Source organism: Vigna unguiculata, chromosome 3, assembly GCF_037176805.1.
Source record: "Vigna unguiculata cultivar grain cowpea cultivar isolate G323 ecotype 2 chromosome 3, ASM3717680v1, whole genome shotgun sequence".
Lineage (NCBI taxonomy): Eukaryota > Viridiplantae > Streptophyta > Magnoliopsida > Fabales > Fabaceae > Vigna > Vigna unguiculata.
In genome coordinates this window covers 7429216-7451491 of record NC_140794.1, presented here as the reverse complement: position 1 = coordinate 7451491, position 22276 = coordinate 7429216, and the positions used below count along the sequence as shown (strand labels likewise).

Sequence of the window (22276 nt, the reverse complement as noted above, 5' to 3'; positions counted from 1 at the left end):
AAATATTAGATTAATGTAAGATAAAATAAGTTTAGTTGTACTTATAATAATTAGTAATTAAAAAATGAGAAGTTGAGAGCTAAATTATTGCCATGTATTTTCTTAATTTTAATTAGTAAAATTGGTAATTTTGGTTTTATTAGGATGAATGACAAAGGCTTACTTCAGCTGTGTTAAGAAAGTCCTTGAAGTCTCCTTCAATAAGTTTTTTATACCTTCCAACATTGAAACGTGTACATTCACACATTGTATCTCGGATCAATTACGATGAAAATATACTTTAGAAAAAAAATATATACAGGTGTAATATATATATATATATATATATATATATATATATATATATATATATATATCATAAAATAAAATAAAGTGATAGATTTCTCATGATAGACTTAAACGTAAAATTTCATAGAATTATTTGTACTCTAAAATATAAATATCTATAGAACTTTTTTCGTGTAATAGCTATTATTTATGTTTTGGTAATTAATTTATTTTATTAGCCCGAACAAATGTTCTATGATTAATTGTATACAAATATAATTATACAACCACCGCGTGAACATTAAAAAAAATGCACTTTTTATTAAAATGTATAAAAATATATATTATATGATTTAAAAAAAAAAATCCCTCTTCTTTTGTTAAACTTAACTAACTATAATACTAAACAATTATTAGAATCTACATTGTTTAATAAAGTGTCACCATTGAGACTAGTCAACAACTCCATGGAAGAAACGCGAAGAATAAAATCAGAGGATGAAATCAGAAGTTAGAGATTAGGTAGGTCAAATTTGGATGATGATGGTGACGGTGGTGGTGGTGATGGATTGATTGTGATGGTGAGAGTGAGGAAAGGGAAGGGAATAACAAGGATCCGAAATGGTGTGGAACAGCATGGTGGTGTTGGCGGTGGCACGTGCGTCAGCGGAAGCGTGGGAATGCATTGCGGAGCCTCTGAGCAGTGACCAGATTCTGGATCTGGTTTGCTGTTTCCCTTTGCATCAACTCGCTCTCTGTCTCTACTCCTTCTTCTGCGCTCCTCACTTCAACTATTCCTATTTCCCTTCTGATTCCGACGAAGACGACGATGATTCTTCTCGCTTCGACTACTATTACCAATCCTACTCCGACTCAACTCAATAGGTATTCTTTCTATTTCAATTTCCTTCCGCTTGTTTTCGTATTCATTCATTCACTCATTCTCACGCAAACGCCGTATCTAATTTCGCTTACGCTGTGTTTGGATTAGTACGTTATTTGTTTATCTCGATTAAACAAAGGCTTGCTTCTAGATTTTGAGCAATTGCAATGTATTTTTCTCTGTTTGATGAATTTCATATTGCAATCTAAGGATACGCTTGGCTGTATTTCGATAATTGAAAATTAGACTCTGGAATTAGGAATAGCATAGAACTAGGAATTTTACTTTCTCTTTAGTTTGTACAATTTTATCTATTTTTTTGGTGGAGGAGATAAAATATAAGACAAACTTTGGTTTTTTTATATGCTTTTGGCATTATTTTTAATTACGGTGTTTCTTTTAGGTAGTTTGTTAAGTAAAAGTCTGTGTTAATGTCATCGAGGTGAAACCAGCATTGAGATATTTTGGGATAAACTTATCCAAAAAAAAATGTGAGAAAGTTGTGGAGATGAAAAAAAATAGAATCATAAGCTAAAATTAGGTGCGGAGAAATCAATGTGAGTGAGTTTCTGTTACAAACTACTTTATATATAAACTAATTTTGATTTATGGAGTTTTTTTTTTTTTTTGTAAGTATTTGTGGATAAGTTTAGTCAAACAGATCGTAATTTGGATTACAGAGCAATACTGATAACTCTTAAAGGAATTGCATCTAAGTTTTGTTGAAAAGAAGCGAAAAAAGTAAAGGTTTGCTTTGTTGTTTGTTCACGAGGGGAATATGTCACTTTGATCCCATGAAAATATACTTTGTGGATTCAAATTTACCCAAGAATAGTTCTATATGTTGCACCTACTTTTATTCTAATTCCATCATCAGAAGTGTGTGCAGGAGATGAAGCTTATCATTGTAGAATGATGTAGAAATTAACAACTTTTATTGGAAAAGAGTGTAGTGTCATTTTATATTGAAGGTTTTTAAGTTAGCATGTACGTTGTCTCTTCTTGGGGGTGAGCTGTGCCTCTGAAAGATTTTAGTTCATAGATTTTCGGAAGAGGGCTGGAGGCAGTGTCCGGTTTGATCTGGGAAGATTTTTTACTGTGCCTGATGTTGTCATTAAAGCGCAAGAGGAAACGTTCTATTTCCTCTCTGCCTGGAAGAATTTCTTCACACATAAGTTGGCTCATTTTAGCATTCTTAACATCCGTCGGCTAGATTTTATGTACTTGAGTTAATTATGAAGCTCAAGTTAGCATAACAATTTGAGTCAAATGCATCAGCAGTCCAGTGATTTATTCCTATTCTCAAATAAAGTCAATCCTTGTTCATCTATAGCCTTCTCGGACAGATTGATATTTTGAGTAAAGTGCACCCGTAATCCAGTGACGGCATAAGATCTCTGACTTTTGTTTGTCCACTTTTCGAAATTTTTCGTGGTGGTCGTTATCTTGAGTATCACTCCCTCAGAATAAGGGATTACATTCCTGGAATCAGTTCAATTGCCAGTGTATTAACATCATCACTCACTACCACAGACAGGATCACCAATTGCGAGTCTACTTTCGGAATGATTATTTTCCTGACCATACCAAAGATAATAAGAGGAGTGAGAAATGCATTCATTTTCTTTCCATCATAAAAGATTCCAGTGAACCAAAAGTTAGCTAATAGGTTTATTTAGAAATCCACAGAATACCATTTCCTTGACTGTATTCCCAATATTATCAGAAGAACTGCTGTTTTATGGTTAAAATTTTATCAAATAATCAGCAGTGTGTTCGCCTTGTTGATTACTCAATAGGTGTAAGTTCTTGTGATTACTCCAGTAGTTAAGCAAAATTTGAGAAGTCGGAACTTTAGACATGCTACAAATTGAGTTTTATATATTAGGAAATCCTTCTTAAATTTCCTGTACCATTGGTTCCTCGATGAAATTTTGATGTTCTTTTGGGAATTTAGATTATGAGAGATACAAGTAGGACATTGGTTTGTTGTTCGTCCAAATTCTGAGATCATCTGCTGCAAGTTATCATCCTTAGACTCTTCATTGTATCTCTACTTACCACGCTTTATGCTCTTTTGATAGGAAATTGCCTGCTAATTATGTGTATGAAGTGATGTAACGAGACTTCGTTTGGTACGACACGAGAGATCCTCAATTGCTCAATTGTCTAGTTGATAATAGATGGTGAAATCTTTTTCTGTTCTTTTCTTTTTCAGAATACGATGACACCAAGGACTTTAGCAGTGTTCAAGCTGTCCCCATTGTATAAAAGCATACACTTAGATTATTGTAGTTGATTGATTCATCTCTTCACATTGTATACCCTTGTAAAAAGTGATTTGTGAGTGGTAAGATAATTTTAAGGTGCCCTTGAAGGGGTGTTGTGATATAAATTCAAAACTGAACTTTGTTTAGTAAATATATATATAGTACATACATTTTCTCATCACATATTTCTCAAAATTTAACCTTTTTTTTTATGCTTCTTTTCTTGAGTATATATATTATATACAGGCTAATTTGCTCCGAAGCTAAAGAATAAAATAAATAGTATCACAATTCATGTGCAGTATTCTTTACTGTGTTTGGTTCGATACATGTCTGAGTGTGTTTGTGTGTATATATCGCATTTAATTGAGAAATTTGAATGGGTGGAAAAATGAGGGGACAAATGTTCTTTCCTTTTATTTTTGTCTCCTCCCCAATATTATTATTAGGACATTTTGCAGGAAAAAACGTAGTAATTTTTAACTTTTGAAGTTTGTAAACTATTAAGATGTTATGGATACTTCTGCATGGTGAAGAAAAATAGATGTCATACATCATGGCTAACTGTGTTGCACCAGTTCTTACCAAAAGTGGAAGGCAAAAAAGATTCCTTAAAATCCAAATTTTTGTATGATCCAAGCCTAAACCCCTTCTGAACCCAGAGTTCTAAAACTACAGTTCCACACCCAAAAGAGTAACCCGCTACCCACAATCATTATCAAACATTATAAAGAGAAAATATTTCATCCCTTAATGTCGAACACCAAAGATCCTAGTGTTTTCATACCAAATGAAAGCCGAAAACAAAGCACGGATCCCATCACACAACAACGATGAGAGGGGCATCCGTCATTTCTCTGGTTCACAATTCTCTTAGACTATTGTTATCAATCCATAAGTAGAGTTTATGCTTCTCTCGTGCATTTGTTATTAAATATGTTTTTAACACCTATCTTTGATGTGAAATTTAAATTTTTCTTTGTGCGAATTTTAATAGATTTTGGTCCTGACACTCAAGATGACTAGATATAGTTCTTCTAACCTAAGTCACTCAAATTTGTTTAGATGTGTCAAATTGTGCTTTAAAATACCATTTAAGTTGTTCAGATCATTTTACTCGTTCTAACTCAAATGTCAGCATATGTTATTTAACACATAAAAAAATTATTGTCCTTATATTAAAATAGATTCACTGATTTTAAAAGTTTGGATATAAAATTGTATCAGATTAAAACATATTTCACGTCCAACCAACTTTAAAGATTACAAACATATTTAATCTTAAATAAATAAAGGGTTTAATTTTGTCACATTATTTCCAATATAGAGATTTTTGTATCACCAATATGTTAAAATCCATCTTAGATATAACTTTTACCTTATTTATTATAAAAATTTCTATAACTTTCAATTATGTAAGAATCCATGATTAATTAAAAGTTAAAAATCATTTATTCCAGTTAAATTCTATAATCAAATCCTTTTCAATAATAGTCAAAGATTAACAAGGGATAATTTCTTCATGTACTTCTATCATTTCTATATGCATTTTCATAAATTTTGTATTTCAAAATACAAAAAATTATATTTCAATCTGTATATTTTGAAATAAAAAATTAATAATGTATTATGAACTGCACAATCCAAAATATAAATATATTCTGAGTGATATAATTTGAAAAATATTTTTTGCACTACGAATTATGTATGCTGAAATACAAAAGAAAATATGCATTCCAAAATATATATTTTAAAGTATAAAAATTATATTTTAAATTACTCCAAAATACAAAAATTTACAGGGTGCAGAAAAATATTTGTGGAAGTACAGTAAAAAACTGCATAACAATAGTCTATACAGTAAAAGACCCATCTATGGGTGTGAGTGGACTCGGCACTACCAACAAGTAACCCATACTTACATTTGTTTTTTTTTTTTTACATTGATTGCGAACCGATGCAAGCAGCATTAACATGAGTTGGACTAACTGATCTAACTTACGTATGTAAGCTATTTTTTAATACATGAGATTTAAAGGATAATATAAAAAAAAAAGGACATGACATAAAATAAAATAATTTTCCGTTATAGTCTAATTAAAAATTAGGATCAGTTATTCTTCCTTATTATTCATTTATTTTGTTCAATATAAGCTTTTTATTGATAAAAATATTTAATCAAGTCTCTCACTTTTAAAATCATAAACATGTAATTTCTTTAGGATTTAAAGAAATTCTAAATTTTAAAAATATAGTATTATAACTATTTTATCCATTAGAATTGACATCATTAGTTTTGTAAATTGTCGCTGTATATCCCTTGTTAACTATTATGCATAAATTAAAACTGTTGATAATTAACAGTTATGAAACTAAATGAATGAAAGTTATTAGACTGTTACATATTTTAAATGTAAATAATTTGGTCAAACTTTTATCAATATTACTACTAAAAAGGTATATATTTTCTGTCTTTAATTTATTTTTTTTAAATACTTACCAATTTTGTTATAAAAAGATAATGGCAAAAAATTGTTTCAAATTTTTTAAAAAAATATTTTATATAAAATACTTGTCGCAGAAAACTATATGAAAAATACTTGCAGATTATATGAAAAAAAATAATTATTTAAGAATAAATTACATACTAATTAAAATTCTTAAAAAAATGAAAAAAGGAAATTATTTCTTGTAAAATAAATAGCAAATTTGAAAAAAAAAATACATGAAATATGAACAAAAATTAATAGTGTATGGAAATTAAATCAAATAAAATAAAAAAGATAATTAAGTCTAAAATTTTTAAGCATGATAAATTTACTGATATTTATAAATTTTGTTTGGGTGAGGTCTGGTTTATTATTTTACTGAGGTGTAATTTTTATAATAATTGTTTTGAAAATTATACTAGTACTAACTAATATTAGTTGTTAATATAATATTTTTTCGTTAATAATGTGTAGTTGATAAGTTCATATATACTGTGAATAAAACAAACAATTTTGAACAATAATGGCTTACTTCTTTTTTTAATCATAGATTACATTGGAACTTTTATTAGAAGTTATGTACTTTAGGTTTCTATGGTTTAAGAAAAAAAAAAAGGAAATAAGAAAAAGGAAAGTAAAAACAAAAGTGAAATGATTTTATTTTCCAAATAAGAAAGAAAAAGGAAAAGTGTGTATGCAAAGTAGTATAAATATTTTAATAGCCTATAAGGAAATATATTCCGTTTCAAGTAATTAGGAGTGTTTTGGTTTTAAATGTAAATTCTATAATTAAACTCATACCGTAGAATGGAGCTAAAACCATATTTTATTCAATTTTTAAATGCTTTTTATATTTATTTATCTATTTATGTAACGTATACTAATAAATTTGGATTCCATTTTGAAAAACACTATTGTTATTTGGTAATGAATTTTCTTTTGATAATTAGAACGTCAATGTTATCATTTCCTACTTATTTACATCATGTTCTCATTATTTGTATAGTGTGATTAAGATTATGTTAAATTTATTATGAAGTTTGACATGTCAATAGTAATAATGACATTTTAAAGTTTACCGATCACTCGTATCACATGAAAATTTATTGAAAAGAAAAATGAAAAAAATAAAGTATAGGAGATCGCATCAAATTTGTAGTTAAAATTATATTTTACGAAACATAGGCAAAATATACTTATAATGAAAAAAAATAAAAATAAATATAAAGAGATAAAACATTAAACTATTTGTACCATTCTTGTACTATTCATACCTGGAAGCATCTCGCTCACCTGACCTAAGATGGTCTCAGCCTGAATATACTGAGACAATGCGATATCATGTCAGCCAAAACATATCAATAATGGTGAAGTATGATTAAATCAAGGTAATGGTTATAACGCATTAGGAGAGTATTAGACGAGTTATTTTATGTAATTAAGCACGTGGACCAAGATCATCTAGGTAAAAGTTCATTAATACAATATAAATAGTACAATATACGATGTAAATCAATAACGTTTCATTATTAACACAATGATTTCTTTAACGAAAAAAACATTAGAAACTTTAAACTGTATATGAGTAAAAAAGTGCAAGCATTGACGTCATCTCCCTCTAAGACTCAAAGGAAACATTCGTTGATCCAAAAAAACATGACACATTAAAAACATCATGGCAGGTCATTTGTTCAGGAAAAGATTATTGCAAGTTGCACAATTATCGTATGGCGTAGACTATGTAGGTAAAGTTACAATCGAAAATTTTGATTCCTAATGGAATAACAGTTAAATAACCATTGCCTAAAGAATACACAACATCTAAGATGTGTTGTGTAAAACTATGAAATAAAATATTGTTTAAACGTCGGTCAAAAAATGTGATCTATTGTTTTTATTAGGAAACGATTTTCAAACACATTTGTGGTTTTAGGAGAAAAAATAAAAATCGTTGTTTCATTTGACTATACGGCTTCATACTCCATGATTGAAAAATCATGACTAAATCATTGTCTAAACTAAAAGCTACATTTTTTTTTACTTTAAACAACACTTTAAAATTAATTTCTAAACTGAAAAATGGTGTAATAATGTTTTTTTAGTGAGACTACCATATGGATATAAAAAGAAACCGATTGTTGTCGTGTTCTATTACTTCAAATTAAATGTTAGAATTTGCTTTCATAGTTGTTGTGAATGTATTTGAAAATGAAACTGTGAAATTAAAAAGTGTGAATGGGTAAACTAATATTCTATAAATAATGGCGGGAGAAATAATTAAAGTGAAATTAAGCTAATGAATATGTATAAACAGTAACCATGAAATATAATATTGGTAATTTGTTATTGTGTGATGTAGGTATTAAAGATTGAAGTTTTAAGGGTACACAGAATCAAATAGACAAAGGTGATATCATGTGATGAGTATTTGTGAAGATTTTTAATATTAAGTTCTGTTTGAAGAGTTTGATAGTATGATTTTTTTATTTCTTTTTACAGTTATGGTTACGATCCTCTACGTGTTAGCGTAAATATATGTTAACATATTTTTTAAGAAAAATCTTACAATACTTTAATTAATATCTTATTTAGTTATTCAACAATAGATGTCTGTATCGGATACGACACGTATTTGACATGTCCATATATTAATTTTAAAAATAATTGAATACGATACGTGATATATGGATATTGAAAAATACAAAATTTTTTTAAAGAACATGATAAATATATGATTATTTTTATGTAAACCTAAATTAAAATCAAATATATTAAATATTTTTAACATAAAATTTATTAATAATTATCATCATAAGAACATTATTAATTTATATATTAAATACTTCATTAATAAGTATCGATAAAATATTCTAAAATATCGGATACGAATGTGGTTGGACACAAATATGTAATACAAATTGAGGTATGGATTATATCAAATAATAATTTTTACTTTTGGTAACTCAATAACAAATATTATAAAATTTAAATTTCAAATTCATAACATTTGACTAAAATGCCTTTTATCGACTAAAGTAAGAATTGTCTCTAAAATATTTGTTGACTCTGAAATGTGAATGAGCACAACGCTTCCTTAAATTACGCATTTGACATTTCTTACCTTTATGTGTTTTTTCAACTTCAATCATACACCGTTTCGAAAAGAAAAAAATAAATCAAATATAAAATTTATGAGTAAATAGTATTTTGTTTTCGTAAAATCTTTAACGTTTGACCTACTTCTGTCTTATTAATACATTTAAAAAAAATTATGAACGAGCAATAATACTAATTAGACCCCACCAGATATATATACTCTTTTTGAAATTTCTATGTAATAGATTAAAAGTTATTGATGTAATCAAATTCAATAGGTTTTACTTTTTATTTAATATTTTCCTATAATTCAGAAAGAATGTAGAGTGCCGTATACATCATACCTGAATATGCGAAAAAAATGTTATTTTAATACATAAATTTGCGTAATTTTTAAATATAAATAAATTAAAATAATATGAAATATAATTATAATGTCGACCATCTTTCCATGCTTTTAACATTTCTTGTTTCGAAAATAATAAGAGTTTAATGCAAAAAAAGAAAAGTTAGAATAATAACAATAACAACAACAAAACTCATGTCTATTAATATGTGTTCAATTAATTATAATATCCTATCTTGAATTATTGAAATAACTATATAAGCATAAGATTATTTGTCTCTTGTGAACAAGTATCTATGGAAGTAAACATTGAGACCTGTTGCAAATGACATCAAATGTCCCGTGACAAATACCAAGTGGGTCAGGTCACAAATTAAATAAATCGTGGCGCTTTAGATTGTGTTACACTCTTAAGTAAAAAAGGTTTCATCCTGACTAATAGCTATAGCTTTTGACTTAGTGGTAAGTGTTCAATCCTAAGATCGACAAATATATGATAAATCGATACATTAATTTTAAAAATAATAGGATATAATATGTAAAATATGAATATTGAAAAATACACAATATTTTTTTATAAACATGGTAAATATATGATTATTATTGAGTAAACTCAAATTAAAATCCCATATATTAAAGTTGTTAACATAAGAAATGATAAATTATTCTCATTATAAATGTACAATTATTTTATAGATTAGATAGTTCATAGATAAGTATTTCTAAAATATTCTAAAGTATTATACACAAATATGTGTCGAGCATGAATATGTATAATCCAAATTAAAGTATTGGTACATCATACTATATAATCAACCTTCAAATAATTTATATGTATTTTAAATTTTCAACAACAAAAAATAAATATTTATTCAAGATATCAATTGTATATTAAACTAATTTTCACTTTAATAAATACACGTAACAATCATTAAAATTCGAATATATATATTTAATTACCTTAATCAATAACAAGACATTGAAGATTTTGCACTAAGATTGTACTTTTTATAATATTAAAAACAAAAATTATATATATAAATACTTATTATACCTAACTATTTATAAAAAAAAAAAACATTTGAAGTAAAAAAAAAAAAAAAATCTATTTAAGCAATACAATGCAAATAGCATAGATAAGAAGAATAAATTGTCCACATCCTCTATATGAAGAACAAGAATATTGTTTTCATTCTCTTTGGTTATGCTTTTGGATGGTTCATTCATTTCCATCCAAATAATTAAGTGATATCCCACTTTCTAACATCTAAAATAACATAAATGCATTTTTTCATCATCATGTAGACATGACCCATCAAAACACCATCATCATCATGATTCCTTATAAACCTTTTTTTAGGGATAAAACTTTGCAAACTCAAAAAGATGAAAAATTGTAGACCCCAAAGAATTATTATCCTCAAATGTTCCAGCTTGTATTCCAACACTTTTTTCCATATGCAAATTCTTTTCTAATACAAGTTTTTTCAACCTTTTTTCTAGGACCATTTGCAAAAGTCTCCCACTTGCTCACCATTATAGAACCCTAAAAAGCACAATCATTTCAAAAAGTCCATTTTTTTGTGTCAATATATACCTTTACGGCTTTGCTTTAATTATGTTCTCTGTCTAATCTTTTTATTTAATTATTCTTTACATGCTTTATTTTTTAAAAGGGTGTTATTAAGTTTTAGTTAACTCAATAATCCAACTTCAACCACTTAAATCTGTTTCATGTTTTAACTTTAATAATCCAATCAAACTAAATTACACTAATTAGATCGAATACATTTAAAAGTTATTATCCTTCGTGATATATTTATATAATAACTATTGTTTTGTAGTTTACGTAAGCAAATTATAATAAAAAATGTTAATTTATGTGATTTGATGATGAAATCATGTATACAATTGAATCCATAGCTTTCAAAAGATCATGTTTTTTTTTTCAAAAAAAAAATCAAACTAATAAAAATGATTGGTTGGAACTTTTCTTTCTTCTAAATTCGATTTAAATAGTCTATAATTATTATTGTTTTTTTTTTATGAATATGGTTTTATTTGAAGCAATGTTGTGTCCTTTGGAGGAACACCGACACTGACATATGAACGTGATCTGTTTGTGCATTATAGGTGATGTTGAAAAATCAACATTTTGCATATATAGTTGCCATGCATAATTTTATTATATATATATAAATAAATAAATAAAAACTTTCTGATTTGTTCAATGAAGAAGATAAAGTTATCTTTATATTATGTGCAATAAAATAAAAGAGCCGATTTTTTTATATAAAAAATGGTGTAAAGGAACAATGATGATAAAGTTAGTTATGATAAAAATGTGAAAAGAAAAAAGAGGCTTAAAGAATAAATAAGAGGAAGATGGAGAAGAAAAAATGGAGAAACTTCTTTTGTGTCATAGTTGTAAGAATCAAATGAAAGGAAAGTTGATTTTCATTAAATAATTGGGTAGTTAATTTGATTGCTTAATCTGTCAAATTAAGTGTCTTTGAAGCTTGTGTCTGATTTAATGGCCATTAAACATTTTTCTTTTTTTGTAATAAGACATTAACCAACCAGTTGGATTGGATTATGCTATTAAACTTTTCACTAAATAAATCTTTTGATTTAGTAATGATATAATTTTTAATTATATTTTATTAAGATTAATAAATTTATGGTTGGATATGACCTATGAATAAACTAAAAGTAAAATATGGGTTGTTTAGTGTTGCTAGTGAGGTAAGTTTTATTCTTGATTCTGTAAAGTAATATTGTTAATTTATTTATTGTTTTTGTACTTGTTTTGAAGTTATAATTTAAGGTAGTGATTGAGACACGACAAATAGATATTTTGTGTACTTAAGATAACCATGTAATGCATGGTTTGTATAGCCGTTAGCACATTATTACAGAATGGGTTTTATATGACGGTTAAAATACTATTTCAACGACAATTTTTTAATCGTCGTAGATATTGTTAACATTAAAAGTCTAACAGATGATGATTAAAATAAGTATTATTAAGAGTCTCGAAAAAAGAAGTAATGTGTTGCATATCACGATAAAATTAACAAAGCAATTCTATTAAAGTACAGCAAAAAATCATCTCCATCAAAGTGTTAAACGACACATAATTTTTTCGTAGTTCACCATTTGCTTGTTAAACGTCTTCGATTGATGTCGTGAAAAAACTTTTATTGCACTAGTAATAATTAATTATCGAATGGTATAACCTTTAAGAAATTGTTTCAAGAGATATAAACTTTTAATACCTTAGTTTTTACTTTTGGAAATAGGATAACAATTAAATTAAATTATGTGTTTAAATTGAAAATTGAGAAATTCAAAAAAATTGAATTAATTTATGATATTTTGAAAATACAAAAAGTCAAAGCAATTCAAATTCCTTAAAAATTTTATAATTCCTTATCAACATATTATATTAAAGAATTTGAAGGATCAATAGCCACACTTATGATGAATTTGATAAGAAATAAAATTTTTAAAAGAGGAAGAAGAAATAGAAGAGAGGAAGGAGTAATATCTAGAGAAGTGTTATGTAATAAGAAGTGGTTAAATATGTTTGTAGTTTTTAAACATATATATAAAATTGGAATTCGTCTATATTATAAATTAATATAGTTTGATTTCTAAAATTGTAAAATGAATATTTTTAGTTATTTTAACTCAACTGCATACAAATTTTTAGACGTGTTAAACGACATTTCAAGCTAGCGTTTAAATTATTTGTATCACATGGTACGTTTGAACTCAGTTGTTATTATGGAATATCGTTTAACACCTAAAGAAACATTGATGTCGTTAAATTTCGTAGACGTGTTAAATGACATTTTAGATTAGCGTTTGAGTTGTTTATATCATTTTACACGTTTTAACTCAAATGTCATCTTGAAACATCTTTTAACACCTAAAAAACATGACATCGCTGGATTAAAATGACTATATTAATTCAATTTTGAATTTTGGAAATCAAATATATCAAAGTTTAAAACACGAAAAGTTCCAATTTCGCATTTAAATTACATACTACAAACATATTTAACCTTAAATAAAAAAAAAATGAAAACCTTTTTTATTTTCTTCCTCATAAAACAATTAGGAAGTTGAAGATACTTGTCTTTTAAATGCAATATAATTATACTACATATAAAAGTTTGTAATTATAAAACACTTTTAAAGGGTCTTCTTAAAAAAAATTCATAAGAAATTAAAAAGAAAAACACTTTTAAAAGAGTTAATATTAGCTGACACATAAACTAATTATATATTTGTTTTATTATGAGTAATATTTCAACTTATGTTTAATATTATGTATTATCATAAATTTGTTGAGATATTATTATTAAAATCAATTATTTATTATAGGTATTGTATCTTTGGAATAATGTTCACATACGTCAACAAATTTCATGTTTATGAGATAAGATAGTTAGTATCAATCACTTTATCCGAGATATTGTCTAAGGGTCTCAAACTCTATCATACTTTTGTTTTTAAAATAAGTCTTGTAGGGTTGACGAAAGAATATCTATTTAAATTGTCTTTGATATTGACTCCTGAGCAATGTAAAACTATTGAATGTATCGAAACAAGTCATGTAATATAGGTTTGATGGAAACTAGTGTTGATTTTTTTAACAACTTTTTCATTCCATTTGTCAAAGGAACGAGTGTTCATCTTTCTTCACCCATTGGGTAAAGAGAATTTGTCTTTGGAGTATTGTTTTTGTTCTCATAGGTAATGTCAATGTTTTGACTAAGTCTGTTCATATAACATCATCGTAGTCAAATACATTTGAAGTATAAAACTCTTTCATAATTTTGTCTTTAACATTCTAAAAAATTTTGTACATCGAAAGAGAGGTTAAATATATTTTTCGTCTTCAAATCATTATAAATGTTTTGTTTCATTCATGTTATATAAATTATATTGTTCTTAAAATCTACAAAAGTTATGTAAAATGTCATTTTCAATGAATCATTGGTTGAATGTTTATCATATGTCAAACAAAATTTTATAATTAGAACGCCACCAGCTTAACGATAACATTCACATATAATTTTTAAAAACAAATGTTTTTATGTAATTTTCACAAAATTCATGGATGAAATAATTTATATTTTTACTTATAAAGTTCATAATGTTTGAAATGAAATACAATTTTGAAAAGAAAAATATATTTATTTTTAAAAGATTTAATAAAAATAATACAATATTCTCACCCATCCGCGAAAAACATTTAATGAAAAACTTAATTAGATTTTTTTTACAAGAAATACGATCATTTTCTTTGTTGAAACTTAGTGAGAAATTATTGACATGGTTGTTGAGAATTATATTTTTTAAGAGGTAAGTGAAACAATATATATATATATATATATATATATATATATATATATATATATATTATCCTCAACTTTCCAAGAGGCTTTTCTTCATGGGAAATACATTTATGGATTAATCTTTCTGACAAATGTTTAGAGATTAAATCTAGAACTACACATTTAAAGATGAAGTTGTGTATATAATATAATTATAATACTACATTTTATTTTAAATCTGTTAAGAGTGTTTAAGTATATAGTTGAAAAAAAAAATTGCATAAGAATGGTTAATGTTTGAATGGAGTTGCAACATTGGATTCCCTTTTGAGAGTTTCGAAGCTCGATTGTACCGTTGCGTAATTTATTCACATTTTACATTATTTTTTATTTTGGCGCCTCGAACCGTACCGAGATGGATTCTGTCACGGGCGCGCGTGTGATGTGCGTGTGATGAGTGAAGGTACACGTGTAGGGTCAGTGATGCGGTTGGGCCAAAGGGTCCAAACAAACTCTTTCTTTGTTAGTGATGAGGTTGCAGGGCAACATGACGAAACCCTGCTACGGCTTCTCCAGGGATTATGATGTCTCAAATACCTTTTCATATATATCTAAATATATTTTTCTATGTCAAAATTATTTTTAGAGGTAAACATATTTTTATATCTTTAATTAACTGTGATGTGTCTGTGTAAAATTTAAATTTCTTCTATTTTAAAGAAATTTTTGAAGTGAGCTTTTCTTTTTAATATTTAAATTCAAAAAATGAGTTTTCCATAGCACTCAGCAAATAATTGCATTCAAATGTTCTAGTTTTCTTAAAAAAATAAATATTGTATTTATTGATCACTTTCATTAAATTTTGACAATTTTTTTTTTTACTTGAATTCTTCTTTTTTCTTTTTACGAACCAAAATTATATTAGGTTATGTTACTCTTCGGCAGTACTATTCATAGTTCAAATTTAGTTTTTTTTTTCTTTTTAACTATCGAATTTTAAGCGGATTTTCAATGTCCAATCACACTATTTAGAATAGATAAGTCAGCTCTTTATAAACTATATTTCAGTCGGTTTTTTCAACATATGTTTAGTTGTAAAAATCAAAGTTTTAACAATTTTTTAGTGTGGATAAAATAATTTAATCTCTATTTTCAATTTTATCCTTAAGTCTAAGTTGAGTTAGTTGAACCATCAATTCAAAATTATTTGTTTTGATTTTTGATCTAGATAGATTATAGATGATTCAATTAAGACTCATTCGGCTCGACTTTCGATTAAGATTGAACCAACACAACCTTTGACCTAAGTCGACCTAAATTGTTTGTTGATCTAGGCTGAAAAGGTTAGACCATCACCATGCTTATCCATTAGATGAGTTGACCTAGCTTGACCAACAACTTGAATCGACCCGACTCAACCATCAATTTGGATCGATCAAACTTTACCATCGACTAGCGTTATCCTAACTCGATCATCAACTCGGACCGACTTAGATTGACTTCAACCTGGATCAATCTTTGACCTAAACGATCTGTCTCGACCTTTGTAAATGAAGTAAAAATGAGTGAATTTTTTATATATTTTTGGATATTTAAAATTATTTTGTTTTATTCATTTGAAATACCTCCAAAAATTCCTTAAATTTAAATTTATTTTTAATTACCTTGTTCAAACATAGCATTAATGTTTTGGATTAAAAACGATATAATTACCTTGTTCATTGAAACTGATTTTTTTTAATGTCTCTCAAAAAAGAAATCTAACAAATATATAAGTGAGTCTTCTAATTATTTTTTCTTAAAGAAACTAACAACATCAGATAAATAAATTTTACTCATACATATTTATACACATTTGTAGAGTTTTTTTCTTTCATGAGTTTATTAACTAAAAATCATACTTATATTATTCTCATCTAATTCTTTTTTCTCTTCATCGAACACAATACATAGGGACGGTAAAAAAAGATCGCACTCATTAATATTGATGACTCACGGGTATTGTGGTATTTGATTTACGAATATTAATAAATTTTATTTTAATTTTTTAATTTAAAATGCAAGTGATCAAAATAAGAGTATTAATAAAAAATTAATTTAAAAATTAATTTTATATATTTTTATTAAACTTAGTAAATCGAAGTTATTTCTGTAAAATATTAATTTTTAAAATTTATATTTTGACATAACTCATGGTTTAATTTCCTTTGTACAAATATCAAATTTATTTACATCGAGTAACTTAATTTGAATTTTATTTAAATTTTTTTTTAATCCAAATTTTTATTTTAAATATTTTCTTAAGATAATTTTATTCAAAATTTTTAAAAATAATATGTAAAAATATTTATGAATATTCATTGGAATCCACGTGTAAAAAAAAAACTTGTGAATTTTATTTTCATATATCTAACATATAACAAAATGGCTATCAGTTTTAGACATGAGGGATAGAGTAGACACTATAAGTTACCAATTCAACTCATTATCATTCGTAACCTATATATATATATATATATATATATATATATATATATATATATATATATATATATATATATATATATATATATATATATATATATATATATAAAGCTAAATTGACCATATATTAAAAAATAAATTTTGTATCTTAAATATACGTAACTTTTTTATGTAAAATCTTTATTGTACGATGTTTCAAAATGTTATTTACGTAGTTCATTCATTAAATTCAAAACGTGTTTTTTTCACGTCAAATAAATTGTCTACAATTGAATCTATACCAAATCTTTGAACTATTTTTTTTTTTTTTAAATGTATACTGTGAAACAATTGTTTGAAATGTTGTCTTTTACACTGGGCAATACAATGTCCACTATATTTATGGTAGAAAAGGATGTTACGTGGAGACTGGAGAATAAAACAAGAGTGATAACTTTATACATGCAAAGATACAACTGTGTTCTTTTACATCTTGACAACAAAAGACTGATAAAAGTAATTTCCAATTTTCTAAAACTATGAACTTGTCCCACATAATTAAAGACCATAGTTGCATCTTGTTTCATTTCATGTTTATTAAAGTGTTCTAAGTAAAACTCTCTTACCCGAAACAAAAAATTCATTCTATGGCTCCAGTCTTTCTGCAACCGAGATAGAAAAGTGTCTTTATAGCCTCAGGTGTTAATCAAGGCCAAAAAACATCTCTTTTAACCTCGTTCCAATATGCATCGAGTCTAAAACAGAGATCGAATGACAAAAAAACTGGAATCAATAGTCTTTTTTGCACTAATATTCTGTTGCTTACTGTTAAATCAAATAATATAAAATATTTGCAAATTCCCTTATTGATTTTTTTGTGTTTGTATTTCTATAACTTTTGATCAAGAGTTGTAGTAAAAGAAAAATAAAACTAAATATATGTTGTTCTAAAGGTCGACTGTTAGAATTTTAATTTCATTCAAGATTGTTTTATAAAAATTAAATAGACTTTTCGTGAAAAGCACATTGAATGAAAAAACTTTCTAAAGAACACGTGGTAACAAGATCTAGAAAGCAGTGCTTTCATTTTCAAATAATATATTATCATCAACCTTACGTAGCAATAAAATATATTAAAATAATTTATTTTATAATAGACAATAATTTAATTGGTTGTCTAAAGAATATATGAAGATGAGAAAATTGAATAAATTTATACACTCAATATATTTAAGTTTCAGGTAAAAGTAGTCTCGTAATATCTTGTATTGATGATTTATTAATGTCAACGAAATTTAATATATTTTTTCCAAATATTCAAAGTACAAAAATACAAGTATAAGATATTAACGTATAGTTACTTAATTAAATTTGATAACATCTATAGATTTATATATTTTTAACTAAAATTTTATTAAATATGTTTAGTTTATTAAATGTTTGATTTTTTAAATTAAGTTCTAATTAATTGATATTTTGAGTATTATTTTATCATGACATCTCCTTGTGTCTGTTTACTAAGACATGTAAGATTTTACAGTTAATATAAAATTATATCGTTGTTATTGTAAAATGGCAAATGAAGGTTATTACTTTAATTAAAATATGAAACTTTTGAGTTATGTTATCGATGATGAGGAAATGAACATCTTTTGGTTTTATATTTTTAACAAGTAATTTAATGTTTACTCAATTTTCTTTTGATTCAATGTGATCTCCATAGTTTCTTAAAAAATTCGTATCCCTTCCATTACACTGATGATAATGTCATTTAGAGAGAGTGATGATTTATCACAGTAATATAGATAATGACATATCACTTAAGTTGTAGAATAACAAATATCATATGTTACAAACGTCATAGGTAGAGGTGACTAAAGGTTGAGAGAGTACAAGTTTCATCTTACAAGCTGATTTTGTATGATTGAGATAAATTTAAAATTTATTACTTAAAATAGTCGTCTGACGTTATCTTAATAAAATTAATTCATTATTTGTTAAGTCTATTATGTTATCTACCATTAAATTATCCTCTAATATTTAATCTCAAAATTGAGATGTATATATATCTTAACGTGAGAAATTTGTTAAAGATCCAACATCGATCAAAAATAAAACGAATTTATAAGTTCCTCTACCATCTTTTTATTGTGGAGTTAGAGAGACGTCATGAAAGTGTGAAGGTCATTGCTTAGGCTTGTCATAGCTATATGCATACTTGTTCTAATGAGGATGATTTTTTGAGTCCCGATCAATTTTTAATGAACACCACCCAATACATAAATTAGAATGAAAAATCCACAAATGCACTAATTTTATTGAAAAAGTTTTCTTCCCATATCTTCCAAAATTTCATTCTTTATTCAACCCACATAAAATCTTATTACAATCATCTTTCTAATCTTCAAAAAATATCATATTTTCCACCTTAGCAAATTAATACGTAATCCACAATATTCGCGTAATCTCAAATTGTCACATATATGTCACGTTTCATTCTCTTGTAAAATATTAAATCATCATAACAAACATATGAAGTAATAATGATATTAAGCCCAATTTAGTTTTTATCTAATATCACAAAATCTCATATATCTTGACATTTTGACATATAAAGATAAATTAATAAGATAACTTAAAATAGTATCCTCACTAAGCTAGAAAAAAAAAATACTTAATTAAAAATTACAATTAATATAAAATAAAATAAAAAACAAATATTTAATAATAATACACAAATTTACGATAAATTTAAAATTTAATTAATTCCACAACTTTCTTGTATACCTTGAATCATTTAAAAGTTTAAAAAAACCTACCACTGCTGAGAATTAATGGGATGAGTAAGAATTGCAGGAGGATTGATTCCTAGAATAATGGAAGAGGATTGAAAAGGAAAACATGTTTTAAAATCGGAACAAAGGAATCTTTGTCTGTGGAAGACAAGATTAATGAAATGAAATTAACACATGGTCGTGGATGCGACGCCAAGTTACAGATGATTCTCTCAGAGATTTGCATAATTATTATGTTATGTGCATGCAGCACTATCACCAAAATTATTTTATTTTTTCATCGGATTCCCTTTGAATCATTAAACATAATGTATCTTTTATTTTCACTCTCAAATGGACCCACTTCTTCATTCATCAAATCATCAATTATTATTCATTCACACATTATCCTCTCTTTTCTTTCTTCATGGAACACCAAGAGTGGTTACTTATTGCAGTCAATGGATGGGTCAACAAATTAACCACACTAATTATTTCTTTCAAACCCAACACATTCAGAATAATAATATTATTATTATTCTGCATTATAATTGAACTTTATTTCTTAGTTAGATTTTGAAAAGAAGAATAATGTTTTTATAAGTAAAAAAATAGTTTGAATAAAAATAGAGAGTAACGGATAGTCTCAGTCAGAACACGGGACAAAAGTTGCTCTTTTTACGTTTAAAAGCAAAGTTTTCAGTCTCGTTCGTTGCAAAAGAAAGGAGAAAGAAAGAAAATTTCAGCCTCAAAAGTGAAATCTGTTTTAGGACTTAAAAAAGAAAAAACTCTTTGTGGTCACATTTTGCAAGTTATCTGTTTAGAATTAAATGTGTGTCGTTGATCAAATTTTAATTAGGCTTAATATTTTTTTTGCTATAATATTTGAGAAGTTTATTTTTTTATTTTTTATTTTATTTAAAAATAATCAATATACTTTATTCTGAATTTTTAGTCATTAACACGTAATTACTTCTGAAATGTCAACACCAAAAAGAAATCATATTAATTATTTTAAAATAAAAAAAAATTAAAGAAAAAAAATCATATTAAATAAACTTGTAGCATATTAAGAAAAAAATGTATTAAAACTTAAATTTAATTCAAGTACAAAGAAGAGATATAATGACATACTTTTTAGAGGCGGAAGAAGTAAATTAATATTTTATTTTCTTTGGGTATTTTTAATTTTTATTTTCGTGTTGGTGTTTGAAATGCAAAGATAAAACGGTAAAGGCATTGAGTTCTGCACACACACACTCTCACTTGACAATTCGCAATTTCACATCAGTGGCTATCTAAATGACAAAAACTAGCGTGAGGACACTGCACACATTCATGAAAATTACGAACACACAGACCCACAATTCATTTTTATTTTTTTTTCCTATTCCTTTGCCACCCTTTTTGTTTTTCCCCGTGCAAACATCAAACCCATTTTTATTATTATAAAAAGTAGTCAAAAAATGAGCCTTTTTTTTGTTTTTGTGGAGAAGAGCGAGAAGAAGGCGAATATAGTGCTATGTAACAGAAGTGAGAGAGGAAAATGACAAGAAAGAGGGAACTAGAAAGTGACGGTTTTTGTTTAACTATTTAATGAGTGAATAATGAATGTGAATAGTTAATAAGATATATAATATTATGAGGATGATGGAAAGTGGAAGGAGAGAGAAAAGGGTGATTTGAAGAAAGAGGAATAAAACAAAAGAGGATTAGCTTAGTGTGAGATGTGTTGTGTGTGTGGCTGTTTAGTGGGTGCCCCTTTGCCTTCATAGAAAGTGAGAAAGTGGGGTGAGGTTGGGCTAGTTGGTAGTTCTCCACATTGCAATTTTTTGTGCCTGAAGAAGGTGAAAGGGGGAAACTTCACTCTTCAAAGCTTCTTAGGGTGTCAACTTTTTAAGGTTGAGACTGCATTTTTTTGAAGGGTTGTGTTGTGATGGGTTCTAGTGGTGGTTGTGTTATGTGAAATGTAGATCTTTATGTGGGTGTGCTGATTTCTTAAACAAACTATTTTTTTTCTCCTATGTTGTTGAAAAGGAAAATTATAGCCCTAGCCCTTTCGATGCAATTATTGATTAAATTTTGAAGCAGTAGCTAGAAAGTACTGAGAGAAAGAAGTGCGTAATGATTTGCTTTTCTTTTTCTCCTGTTTAATCAGCCACTGGATTTGAAGTAGTTGTCAGATGCTAACAAGGTTTTCAGATTTTTCTGCACATGGTGTTTTCATTGCTATTTCTATTTCTGCTATGTTTATTTTGTGGGTTCTTCTCTCTCTGTTATGTGAAATGTAGATCTTTATGTGGGTGTGCTGATTTCTTAAACAAACTATTTTTTTTCTCC

The 22276-nt window shown here is 26.6% G+C and overlaps 1 long non-coding RNA gene across 1 annotated transcript; it reads left to right on the top strand.

Annotated features, from left to right (window-relative positions):
* Positions 1-416: 416 nt before the first annotated feature.
* On the top strand, positions 417-3601 carry LOC114178093 (uncharacterized). Its single transcript, XR_003603264.2, has 2 exons — positions 417-1152; positions 3235-3601. It is a non-coding gene; the product is annotated as an uncharacterized LOC114178093 (long non-coding RNA).
* The last annotated feature ends 18675 nt before the right edge of the window (positions 3602-22276 follow it).